The sequence below is a fragment of the Macrotis lagotis genome, chromosome X (genome assembly GCF_037893015.1).
Source record: "Macrotis lagotis isolate mMagLag1 chromosome X, bilby.v1.9.chrom.fasta, whole genome shotgun sequence".
NCBI lineage: Eukaryota > Metazoa > Chordata > Mammalia > Peramelemorphia > Peramelidae > Macrotis > Macrotis lagotis.
The window spans coordinates 53,417,186-53,430,776 of NC_133666.1; positions in this window are offsets into that span (position 1 = coordinate 53,417,186).

Below are 13,591 nucleotides of genomic sequence, written 5' to 3' on the forward strand. Positions count from 1 at the left end.
TAAATCACCTTTGCATATCCTTTGACCATTTGTCAACTAGGAAAATGGCTTTTTTAAAAAAATATGACTCACTTCTCTGTATATTTTAGAAATCAGTCCTTTGTCAGAAAAAATAGTTATAAAGATTGTTTCCAAATTTACTACATTTCTTTTAATTTTGGTTAAAGTGGTTTTGTCTGTGCAAAAGCTTTTTAATTTAATGCAATTGAAAACATCTAGTTTGTTTTTAGTGATGTTCTCCATCTCTTCCTTAGTCATAAACTGCTTCCCTTTCCATAGATCTAACAGGTAAACTAGTCCTAGATATTCTAATTTACTTATAGTATTGTTTTTTATGTCTAAATCCTGTATCCATTTGTGTCTTATCTTGGTATAGGGTTTGAGGTGTTGTTCTAATCTAAGTTTCTTCCATACTAATTTCCAATTTTCCCAGCAATTTTATTCATCAGAGAGTTTTTAATCCCAATAGCTGGACTCTTTGGGTTTGTCAAAAAACAGATTACTATAATTGTTTCTTGCTATTACACCCAGTCTATTCCAGTGGTCCACCACTCTATTTCTCAGCCAATACCACACAGTTTTGATGACTGATGCTTTATAATATAATTTTAGATCTGGTAGGGCTAAACCACCTTCTTTTGCACTTTTTTTCATTGAATCCCTGGAATTTCTTGACTGTTTCTCCATATGAATTTACTCACAACATTTTCTGACTCATTAAAGTAATTTTTTGAAATTTTGATTGGTAGGGCACTAAGCAGGTAGTTTAGTATTGGTTGATTTTATATCCTGAAACTTTGCTAAAATTACTAATTGCTTCCAATAGTTTTTTGGATGATTTCTTGGTATTCTCTAGGTATTCCATCATATCATCTGCAAAGAGTGAGAGTGTTTTCTCTTCCTTCCCAATTCTAATTCCTTTAATTAATTTTTCTTCTCTTATTGCTGAAGCTAACAGTTCTAAGACAATATTGAATAGTAATGGTGATAATTGGCATCCTTGTTTCACCCCTGATCTTATTGGGAATGTCTCTAGCTTCTCCTCATTGAATATAATGCTTGTTGATGGTTTCAGATAGATACTTCTTATTATTATAAGAAACAGTCCATTATGCCTACACTCTCTAGTGTTTTTAGTAAGAATGGATGCTGTCTTTTGTCAAAAGCTTTTTCAACATCTATTGATATAATCATATAATTTCTGAAAGGTTTGTTATTGATTTAATTCATTATACTAACAGTTTTCCTAATATTGAACCAATCCTGCATTCCTGTGATGAATCCTACTTTGTCAAAATGTATTATCCTAGTGATAACTTGTTGTAATCATTTTGCTAAGATTTTGTTTAAGAATTTTGCATCTATATTCATCAGGGAGATAGGTCTATAATTTTCTTTCTCAGTTTTAACTCTTCCTGGTTTAGGTAACAGCACCATATTGGTTTCACAGAAAGAGTTAAGCAGAGTTCCATCTTACCCTATTTTTCCAAAGATTTTATATATATTTGGAACCAATTGTTCCTTAAATGTTTGGTAGAATTCACTTGTGAATCCATCAGGCCCTGGAGATTTTTTCTTAGGGAGTTCAATGTTGGCTTGTTGAATTTCTTTTTCTGAGATAGGGTTGTTTAGGTATGTAATCTCCTCTTCATTTAACCTGGGAAACTTATATTTTTGTGAATATTCATCCATTTCACTTAGATTGTCAAATTTATTGGCATACAGTTGGGCAAAATAATTCCAAATTATTACTTTAATTTCCTTCTCTTTGGTGATGAGTTCATCTTTTTCACCTATGATACTAGCAATTTGGTTTTCCTCTTTCTTTTTTTAATCAAATTGACCAGAGGTTTATAAATTTTATTGGTTTTTTCATAAAACCAACTTTTCTTTTTATTTGTTAATTCAATAGTTTATTTGCTTTCAATTTTATTAATTTCTCCCTTAATTTTTAGAATTTCTAATTTGGTATTTTATTGGGGATTTTTAATTTGTTCTTTCACTAAATTTTTAGTTGCATATATAGTTCGATATCCTCTTTCTCTAATTTATTCATGTAAGCATTTAAAGATATAATATATCCCCTGACAGCCTCTTTGAGTGAATCCCATAGGTTTTGGTATGTTGTTTAATTATTGTCATTATCTAGGATAAAATAATTCTTTCTATAATTTGTTTTTTGATCTATTCATTTTTTAAAGTGAGGTTATTCAGTTTCCAATTCATTCTGAGTCTTTATCTCCCTAGCCCAATATTGCATATGACTATTATTTCATTGTGATCTGAGAAAGATGTATTCACTATTTCTGCCTTTTTGCAGTTGATCATTAGGTTTTTATACCCTAGTATATGGTCAATTTTTGTATAAGTTCCATGTACAGCAGAGAAAAAGGTATATTCCTTTCTATCCCCATTCACTTTCCTCCATAAGTCTAACATATCTAGTTTTTCTAACAATCTATTTACCTCCTTAACTTCTTTCTTGTTTATTTTATGATTGGATTTATCTAGATCTGAGAGGGTGAGGTTGAGGTCTCCCACTAGTAGAGTTTTGCTGTCTATTTCTTCCTGTAGTTCTTTCAGCTTCCCCTCTTAGAATTTGGATGCTATCACATTGGGTGCATATATATTCAGTATTGAAACACTTTAAAAATATGTAAGTAGTTTTTGTGATGAATTTATCATAATTTTTCCACTGTTGCCATTGCTGATTGCAACTCCCTCCATTCGTACTTCCTCACTACCATACACTATATTTTCTCTCTCATTTCACTCTGTCCCTCTTCTCAAATGTGCTGTAGAGTAACTGAATGGTACAGCAAACAGAGAACCAGCCCTAGGGCCAAGAGGCCCCGAGCCCACACACCACCCCTAAGAACTAACAATCACCCATCCCTGTGGTCCCAGACAGGCCATCCAATCCCAGCCCTTTGCAAGAAGTAAAAAAGAAAATGTATTATATCTGACCACTCTCCCCCACAGTACCCCCTCTCCTCATCACTCACTTCCCCCTTCCCCCTACCCCCCTTCTCTCCTTCTTACTCTAGATGTCTATACCCCATTGAGTATATATGCTGTTTCCTCTCTGAGCCACCTCTCATTCCCCCTCGCTTTCCTCTCTTCCATATCATTGCAATAGGTCATTGTGAGAAAAGTAAAATTTTATTATATGAAATATCTTAGCCTATTACTCCTCTCCTTTCTTTTATTCCCATTACCTTTCCCTTTTAGCCATTGACTCCATTTTTACAACATATTATATCTTCAAATTCAGCTCTCTTCTGAGTAGAATAGAGCCTGGGATTTCTTCAGTAGAATATTATAGATTGGAGAATAGTTAACTTTGTGCCTCTCCTCCCTTGACAAAGCAACTTCTGGGATATTGGTGAAGAGTCAACTGACCCCACTTTATCTGTTGAAGTTCGGATGACCATTGAATTCCTGGGGCTGAAGAGATAATATGGTTTCAGTTTGAATTTTATGCTCTTTTCCCTAGATTAGTTTGCGGGTCTAGATTTTAAAACCACATTCCTCATGAACGAGGGTGGGTCAGTAGGGGGTGGGAATCGAGTTAGGATAAATGTGATTCTTTGGCCTTTTGCTTTTGCCTCAATCTCTGTAATTGATTGTGGCCCATTCCTCAAGAAACAGCTTTCTCTTCATAACTTGAGAGATCTCTGAAATTTATTTAAGTGGCATTTGTCCCACATACTCCTGTGCTTCATCTATACAAGCTCCTTCTACCTGCTCTAGTAAATGAGAAGTTTCTTATGAGTATCATTAGTATCATTTATTTTATGCAGGAATACATGCAGTTCATCATCATTAAGTCCCTCATATTTTCCCCTTCTCCTCTACTCTCTGTGCTTCACCTAAGTCCTGTATTTGAAGATCAAACTTTCTTTTCAGCTCTGGCCATTTTAACAGGAATATTTGAAATTCCCCGGGTTCATTGAAAGTACATCTTTTTCCCTGGAAGAGGATTCTCAGTTTTGCTGGGTAGTTTATTCTTGGTTGCATCCCAAGCTCTTTTGCCTTCCAGAATATTATATTCAAAGCCCTATGAGCCCTTAATGTAGTTGCTGCTAAGTCCTGTGTGATCCTGACTGCAGCTCCATGATATTTGAATTGTGTCCTTCTGGCTCCTTGTAATATATTGTCTTTGACTTGGGAGTTCTTGAACTTGGCTATAATATTCCTGGGGGTTGTTTTTTTTGGATCTCTTTCTGGGGAAGATTGGTGGATTCTCTCAATTTCTATTTTCCCCTCTGCTTCTAGGATATCAGGGCAATTTTCCTGTAGGAATTCTTCAAAAATGAGGTCAAGGCTCTTTTCCTGATCATGACTTTCAGGTATCCCAATAATTTTTAAATTATCTTTCCTGAATCTATTTTACAGATCAGTTGTTATACCAATGAGATGTTTCACATTTTCTTCTAATTTTTCGTTCTTTTGGTGTTGAAGTATTGCGTTTTGACTTCTCATAAAGTCAGCATCTTCTTTTAGCTCCATTCTAGACCTGAAGGATTTGTTTTCCTCAGAGAGTTTTCTTATCTCTTTTTCCATCTGGCCAGTTCTGCTTTTTATAGCATTCTTCTCCTTAATAACTTTTTGAACAGTTTTATCCATTTGACCTATGCTGGTTTTTAACATGTTATTCTCTTCAGCACTTTTTTGGATCTCCTTGACTAAGCTGCTGACCTTTTTTCATGTTTTTCCTGCATCTTTCTCATTTCTTTTCCTAATTTTTCTTCTATCTCCCTTATTTGTTTTTCAAAATCTTTTTTGAGCTCTATCATAACCTGAGCCCAACTTTTGTTTTTCTTGAAGTCTTTAGATGCAGAAGCTTGTACTTCCTAATCTTCAGATTGAGTATTATGATCCTTCTTGGGATCATAAACAATGTATTTCTCAATGGTGTTCCTCCTTTTTCTCTGTTTACTCATTACTCCAGCCTGTGCCTGGTCTTGGGGTGCTTCCTGAGCTTTTGAGTATTATTGGGACATCCCTCCCCACAAGGATCTCAGTGTCTGAGGCTCTGTCTTCCCTTCTGGCCTGTGAATGACCACAAGCACACCCCTTTGCCATGGGACTGAGGTGGGGGTGCCCTGCTGTTCTATGGGAGGCTTGGACTGCAATCAATATCTGAAAGTGGGGGTGGCTAGGTGGAGCAGTGGATAGAGCACCAGCCCTGGAGTCAGGAGTACCTGAGTTCAAATCTTGCCTCAGACACTTAATAATTACCTAGCTGTGTGGCGTTGGGCAAGCCACTTAACCTCATTGCCTTGCAAAAACTAAAAAAGAAAAAAAAAAGATCTGAAAGTGGTCAGAGCCCCAGAGTCCTGTTCCAAGTATAGAGGACAGACCTCAGAAGTCTCTCTCCGCCCCCCCTACCTTTGGTTGCTTGAGCACTCAATGCTCAGTTGCCTGGGGGCTCCTGCTTACCAGCTCCACCTGCATTCATTTCCTAGATCTGGGCTGCCACTGCCACCACTGCTTGCTGAGTGCCCTGAGGACTAGGTTTCATACTCTCACTCTGGCAGAGGTCCCCTGCTGATCTTCCAAGTTGTGCCTGTTGTTCCCTGGGGTGTAGATCAGGAAATTTCCCTCCACTGCCTTTAGCCGTGACTCCCAGGTGCCCTGGGGCTGCCTCCAGGAGGCTGAAGTTCCTTCACTCTGGCAGGCGCCCCTCTAACCCCATGGAGCAGAGACTTTCCACTGTTTACCATGTTACCTTGGGCTGGAGAATTGCCTCACTGGATCTTTCTGTGGCTTCTGTCTCTCGCAAATTTAGTTAGAGTCATTATTTTATGAGTTTTGAAATATTATAGAGAGAGAGAACACCTAAGAGAAGCTCTTTTCCTGTTGCTATCTTGGCTCCACCCCCTGATTACTCCATTGTTACACATACTGTACCCATAATAACAGAATTAACTGGACATTGAATGACTATTATATATCTTAGGAATATCTGAGAGTGAAATTAGTAACTTGGTATTTGTCATCTATGTGCAAAAACTAAATCATTCTGTTAGTATATAAAATTCTAATTCCTTATTTCCCTTCATCAGATTCATTATGAAATTTACTGTAAAATAAGGCCAAGAGTGACAACTCCATTAATGAAAACCTTCAACAGCTCCTGTACTTCTGTACCTCAGCCCTTATTCCCAGGGCCAACCCTTGGCTAAATTGTGAAAGAAGCCCGTCCATCTTCAGTATTGTCAGACACATGCCCGACTCAGTGGTTTTGGGTCTGCTCTCAAGGCACAGCCAGAGTTTACTGCTGGATTAGGGGCAGACCAGCTATGTATTAGTACTTGCCACAGTCATTAACAGGCCCCAGACAAAGTGAGGAAGGGGAAAATGAGGAGATAGCATGGGGAAAATCCCCATGACTCCCAGCATGTCCTTCTTGGTCTACCATAGGTAATAATAATAATGTTTGTTCTTCTTTTCAAAGAAGACCACATTATCAAGGAGGTGATGCCATAACAAGCACATGAATTAGATTTGAGTGAGGGGGTGACTGTGCTAAGTCATCAGCCTCACTTTCTCCTCCTGAACCATCTGGAGCCAGTGGCCAGATGGGAATCAGGACAACTGGAGCTGGCTCTGAATGCCAGGTAATCAGGGTTAAGTAACTTGCCCAAGGTCACAGAGCTGATAATTGTCTGAGTCTAGATTCAAATGCTTGTCCTCCTGATTCCAAGGCCAGTACTCTATCCACTGCACCCCTATCATAGGTACCAAGTATTGGATATCACCCAGCCTAAAACAAACATTTTACAAGGGGGAAAAGTGAAGCTCAGATATGTGCACGTTTTTTTTACCAGGGTCACACAACTACTTCTTAGCAGAATTGAGCCCAGAATCCAGTTCTCAACTTATGGCCCATGTGCTCTTTTCACTCCACTGAACGTACTCCCATTATTCTGAAAAGACAGAAACTCCCTCCGAAAGATCTGCTCTTCACAAACTGCCCCCTTTCTATCTCTTTTGTCTTCTTACATAATACTTCCCTCCTCAACCTCTATAATCCAGCCACACTTGCCTACTAGCTTGTTCCTCATTCATCATACTCTGTCTCCCATTTTTGACTTGTGCTGACTAGCCCCTATGTCTAGATTTCTCTCTATTCTCACCTATACCTCTTAGGTATACCTTGGTTTCCTTCAAGACTCATATCAAATGTTTTCTTCTATAGGAGACCTTCCTGGTCTCCCCAGCTGCTTTCCCCCTCTGTCTTCTAAGGTCACCTTCCATCTCCTCTATATGTATCACATTTGTATCTATTTATATACATGCTGTCTCTCTCTCTTTTTAGAATGTAAACTCATTGAGGGCAGGGATTGTTTTTGCTTTTTTCATTGTGTGTCCAGAGATGAACATAGTACATAACAATCACTTAATAAATGCATTTTGATTGATTGATTGTTCTATGAATCTAATCCAGTTCTATGGATTCGATTTTCCCATCACTGTTCTAAATGCAAGCTAATGACAAAGCACTAGGCTCAATAAACTTACTTTATGAATCCTGCCAACGATAAGCATGAACAAAAATTTTCTTTTATAAATCCTATACCAATTGTTTATGAACTGAAGATTTTGCCTGCTTCAGAAGAGAAATCCTTGATTTCTTCTCAAAAGAAAATAATTATTACTGCAACTAATGCAAGTGACTGTTTCTCATGCTTTTTTTGAATAACTTGAAACAGATTGAGAAGTTCCCTGATGCATTTGAAAATCTGTTTGCTTTTTAAAGGGCACCAGGTGTTCAGTGTGGCACCCAAGATTTTCCATTGTTAAAAACACAAAGAAATGAATGAACATATGGTTATTCTCTTAATATGTTCCTATCAAGAAAGGCAACTCTCTAGGCCTCAGATACATTTGTAAACTATCAACTGATTGTTCTGCATTCATAATTCAGTCTTTACCTCATACTTAACAAAAGCTCTGACATAATATAAAAACCACCACCTGGAATGTGGGTACACAAATGGACACTTAGCATTTTGTACACAAATGGGAATGAATATTTCTCACTGGGATGTTTTAATGTTGTTTATACACAGTCATTTACAATGTGCCCTCAAAATTGGATAGCAAAAACTCTTAAATCCTATGCTTATTTTAGCTGCATCAGAATGAACTTTAAAAATCTAACAACCAGGGGCAGCTAGATGGCACAGTGTATAGATCACCGGCCCTGGAGGCAGGAGTACCTGAGTGCAAATCTGGCCTCAGACACTTAATAATTACCTAGCTGTGTGGCCTTGGGCAAGCCATTTAATCCCATTGCCTTGCAAAAAACTAAAACAAAATCGAACAACCAGAGATTTCTATTATTAATAGAAAGGCTAGCGCTTATTAACTAGTCTGTATATCTCTAAGTTACAGAGAGTCTATTATTCAAATAATAATTTAAATAAATCTAAATCAATTATTAATATGATATTACTATTCAAAATTTTTCATAAATTTAAAAAATAAATGAATTTTATTTTGCATCACCACTTCATATGTATAATTGATATCATAATGCTTGCTTTTTCAATGGGTTGGGGAACGACAGCTAGAGGAAGGGAATTTGGAACTCCCAATTTTTTAAAAATGATTATCAAATAATATTATATCTTGATACACTTTGTGAGAGGTCACATTCCATAACAGAAAGAACATCAGACTAGAAGTCATGGAATCCACTGTCTCTGAGTTGGAAGGAATCTCAGCCGTATACCTAGTCCAACATATACCTGCCACTTTTGGTATATTTTTAAATTTTTAATATAAATTCTGCCATTTCTAGAAGAATAAATTTGGTCAAGATACTCACTTCACAGGGTCCAATGCCTTAATTTGTAGAGTGGAAATGCAAAAACCTGAGCTTTCTTCCTCATGGAGTTCTTAGAGATGGATCAGAAAAGAAGGATGCAACCTTTGAAACCATTCCTGCACCAGGATGGTGTAAAACATATATGTTGATCCAAGATTCACTTGGATACTTATTAAGCTCCTATTACATAGAAGATCAGAGTTAGAAAGTCATTCAATAAAAATGGACTTTGGAGTCAGGATAACTTGAGTGTGAATTCTCATTCTGACACTTTTACTCAGTTCGGATCACTGCCTCAGCCATCTGGGACCTTATATTTCATTTTCTTTATCAAGGGGAAACATCTGGTTGGCTTTCACTGGACTGAATTTGTTTACCTTTTCCTCCTTGGACCTTCAGTTCTCCTCTTGTGGCAGCCAGTAAGATGACTTCCTTGTCCTGGATTCTAGTGAACCCAGCACAGTGCCAGGAGGAAGAACCTTTGGAATTAGGAAGAAAGATCAGCCACAAGGCATCTGAATTTGGACATCATCCTTGTTCTAGATCACATCCATTGCTCATATGCCATTCATAGAGTCTCAGAATTTCCTAGGAACCTCCACAAGTATCTTTGCCAACCCACACTTGAACAATAATTTCCTCCTCTGCTAAGTGATCATCCAGCCTATGTTCTAGACCCTGTGCTAAGTCCTTTACAAATACTTTCTCATGTGACCCCTCAAAAACCCTGAAAGGTAAGTGCTATCATTATTTCCATTTTATAATTGAGGAAACTGAGACAGAGGGAGATTAAGTGACTTACCCAGGGTCACAAAAGCTAGTGTCTGAGGCTGGATTTGAACTCAAATCTGCTTGACTTCAAACCTAGCACTCTATCCACTATACCATATAGCTACCCTCTTATAATGATGACAGTGACTACTACTACTACTACTACTACTACTACTACTACTACTACTACTACTACTACTACTACTACTACTACTACTACTATTACTACTACTACTACTACTACTACTACTATTACTACTACTACTACTACTACTACTACTACTATTACTACTACTACTGCTACTACTACTACTACTACTACTACTACTACTACTATTACTACTACTACTGCTACTACTACTACTACTACTACTGCTACTACAATCTAATTCTAAGGCAGTTTTTCCTCTTCCTCTTTGCAACTTCTATCCATTCCTCTTGGTTCTGACCTTCTGCAGCAAAGCAGAACAATTCTGGTCCCTCTTTTACATGACAGAAATACTGTCATTGTAACTTGAAGACAATAATAATGAGCCATTCCTCCCCCCACCCCAGTCTTCTCTCTAGGCTAAACATCTCCTTTTCCTTCAAACAACTTACCTTCAAGTGACTACATTCCTCTAGCCATCTTGATCATTGCCTTCTGGGTTTACTATTTTTCACCAATATATTTCCTGAAATGTGGTACCAAGAATTGAACTCAGGATAGAATATAGTGGGACTACCATCCCTTAACATTGTATACAACAATGTCAATAGATAGCATTTACATAGCTCTTTACCATATATCAATACACGTTAGTCTCATAATAACCCTGTGAATTAGCTCTTATTATTCCTTCTCGATAGAAGAAGAAAAAATTAAGACTCAGGAAGATGACTTGTCCATGCACATCCATCCAGTAAGTGTAAGAGGTGGGATTCAAGCAAAGGCCTTGTCACCTCCATTCCCAGCTCTCTCTGGACTATATCATCTTTCATTAAATTTTTTTCTTTGCTATATTATATTATCAGAAGACCTGAGTTCTTGTCCTAGTCTTGTTACTAACTTCATTTTCAACAAGTCATTTTTTCCTTTCAGACAGTCAAGTTTCTTCTTTTGTACAATAAAAAGGTTGAACCATATTAGTACTTCTTAACCTTTTTGTGTCATGGAACCCTTTCTTAGTGGTAAAGCCTATGAACTCCTCAGAGTAATGCTTTTAAGTGTATAAAATATATAGTATTATAAATGTAATCAATTATATTTAAATATAGTTATCAAAATACTAAAAAAGTTTACAGCTCCCAGGTTAAGAACCTTTAGTCACTAGATAGTATCTAAGATTCCTTCTAGCTCAATGTTTATTGTTCTTTGAACTGTTTAGTTTCATTTTGCAAATTCTTCCTTCTTTCCTCTCTCCTTTCTTCCCTCCTTGTTTCTTCTCTCCCTCCCCTCCTTCCTTCCATCATTTCCTCTTTTTCTTCCTTCTTCCTTTCATCTTCCCTTTCCTCTTTTTCTTCCTTCCTTCCTTTTTTTGTCTACAGAATGAAAGTGGTAAACTAAATTCACCATCATGAATAGATGCAGAAAAGAGAATGGAGTATTTTAGTCAATATTTGGGTTAAAAGGAATTGCATCTTGTAACAAGTTCCAGGCAACATATTGATATTTAGTTATTCTGGGAGCATGTCCTCTGTCCCTCTGCCGAACCCCCGCACACGTCATTGCTGGTGTCTTTACAAGGCATTTTGACCTTTCAACAACAGCCACTGTCTAAGTGCTTTGGGGCCAGACATGATGCAGGTTTGTAGGTGATAAACACATGCCAGGTTCTGGGCTTCAAAATTGAGGGCACTTGATGTTAGCTATTCTTTCTTTGGGATCTAATTAAGACTATAAATTCCTGACACCCTGCAGCTTATCCTCTGAATGTTCTCAAAAACATTCTGTGCTCTATGACACCAGGAATTTGATCCCACCTTGGGGTCTAGGGATGTATGCCTGGGAGGGCCCAGGACAAAACCTGCAGTTGAGGCCAGGAGAGCTGACCAAGCTCTGCTCTCTATTACCTGTGTTAGCATCAGCAAAGACATTCTGCTTTTCTAATTGACTCTTCTACTTTTCTCATAAGTAAAATAAAAGGTCTAGACTCAATATAAGACCTTGAAGGGCCCTTCTAGTTGTAAATAAATCCTATGAGCCTGTAAATGATTTTACCCTAGAGCTTCACCCTGACTGCTCCTGGTCTCAGTTCCTACACTGAATTGTTTTCCCTTCAGATGTGGTTTGCAAGTGGTCATTGTTCTAGCATATGTGTTAGTATATCTCTGAGAGGTAGAATTATGGAACTTTAAATATGAGAGAGACTTTATAGATTTTAATAATGGACATTCACATAAAACTTTAAAGTTTGCAAGGAATTTTGCATAGATTATCTCATTCAAATCTCTCAGCAAGCTTGTGAAGTAAGTACCACAGTCATTGATATTCTCATTTTACAGATGACTAAACTGGGGTTTACGGAAGTTAAATGACTTCCTAAAGAACACATAGCTAGTCCCAGAGGTTGGTTTTGAACCAAGGCCTTTCTGATTCCATAACTCTAGCCATAATACTGCAAAGTCTCTTAATAGAGGAATAAGACACACAAATAACAGCAATATAGAAAATAATGTCATGTTTCAGAGAAGGTTATCCTTAGGCACTCAAGATTGACTTTGAAGAACATTTGTTAAAGTTTTCTCTGGCAGGAATCAAAAAAGTAGAAAACTACATTATATCTAGTACTGGCTAAGGAACAGAATAGTGGTTTAGTGGAATAGATTAAGTCCTCAATACATGGTAGTAAATGAGCATAGTAACCTTATTGTAGTTCAGTTATTTCAGTCTTGTCCAACTCTTTGTGACTTTATTTAGAGTTTCATTGGCAAGGATATTTAATATCCTTTGTTTGTCATTTCCTTCTCCAGTTCATTTTGCAAATTAGGAACTGAAGACAAATAGGATAAGGTGACTTGCCCAGGGTCTCACAGCTAGTAAGTGTCTAAGGCCAGATTTGAATTCATGAAGATGAATCTTTCTGATTCTAAGCCCAGTGTTCTGTCCACTGTACTACCTAACTGCCCAAATAGTAATCTAGTATTTGATCAACCCCAAAATCCAGGTTTTGGGGGACAAGAACTCACTATTTGACAAAAAACTGATGGGAAAACTGGAAAACAGTTTGACATAAATTTGGTTTAGATCAATATCTCACACCATTTACCAAGATAAGATCAAAATGGGTACACAATTTAGACATAAAGAGTGATAATATAATTAAATTAGAGGAGCATGGAATCATTTGCTTGTCAGATCCATGGATAAAAGAAAAATTTATGGCCAAACAAGATACAGAGAACATTATAGGATATTAAATAGATCATTTTCATTATATTAAATTTATAAGGGTTTGCATGAACAAAACCAAATGCAGCCAAAATTAGAAGGAAAGCAGAAAACTGGAAAATAATTTATATTAAGTTACTCTGACAAAAGTTTTATTTCTGAAATAGAGGACTCATTAAAATTTACAAGAATGTAAGGCATTCCACAAATGAGAAATGGTGAAAAACAGATGGTGACATACAGTTTTCAGACAAGGAAATCAAAGTTTTTTATAGTCATATAAAAATCCTCTAAATCACTCTTGATTAGAGGAATTCAAGTTAAAACAACTGTGAGGTACCACTTTTATGCCTATCGGATTGGCTAGTATGACAGAAAAGGAAAAATGACAAATGTAGGAGGGGATGTGGGAAAATTGGAACACTAATGTACTTTTAGTGGAGTTGTGAGTTGATCCAACCATTATGGAGAACAATTGGGACTATACTCAAAATACTATAAAACTGTGCATACTTTTTGACTCAGCAAGTATACTACTAGGTCTGTAACCCAAGGAGATTAAAAAGGGAAAAAGGTCCTTTATGTACAAAAAATATTTATAGTAGCTC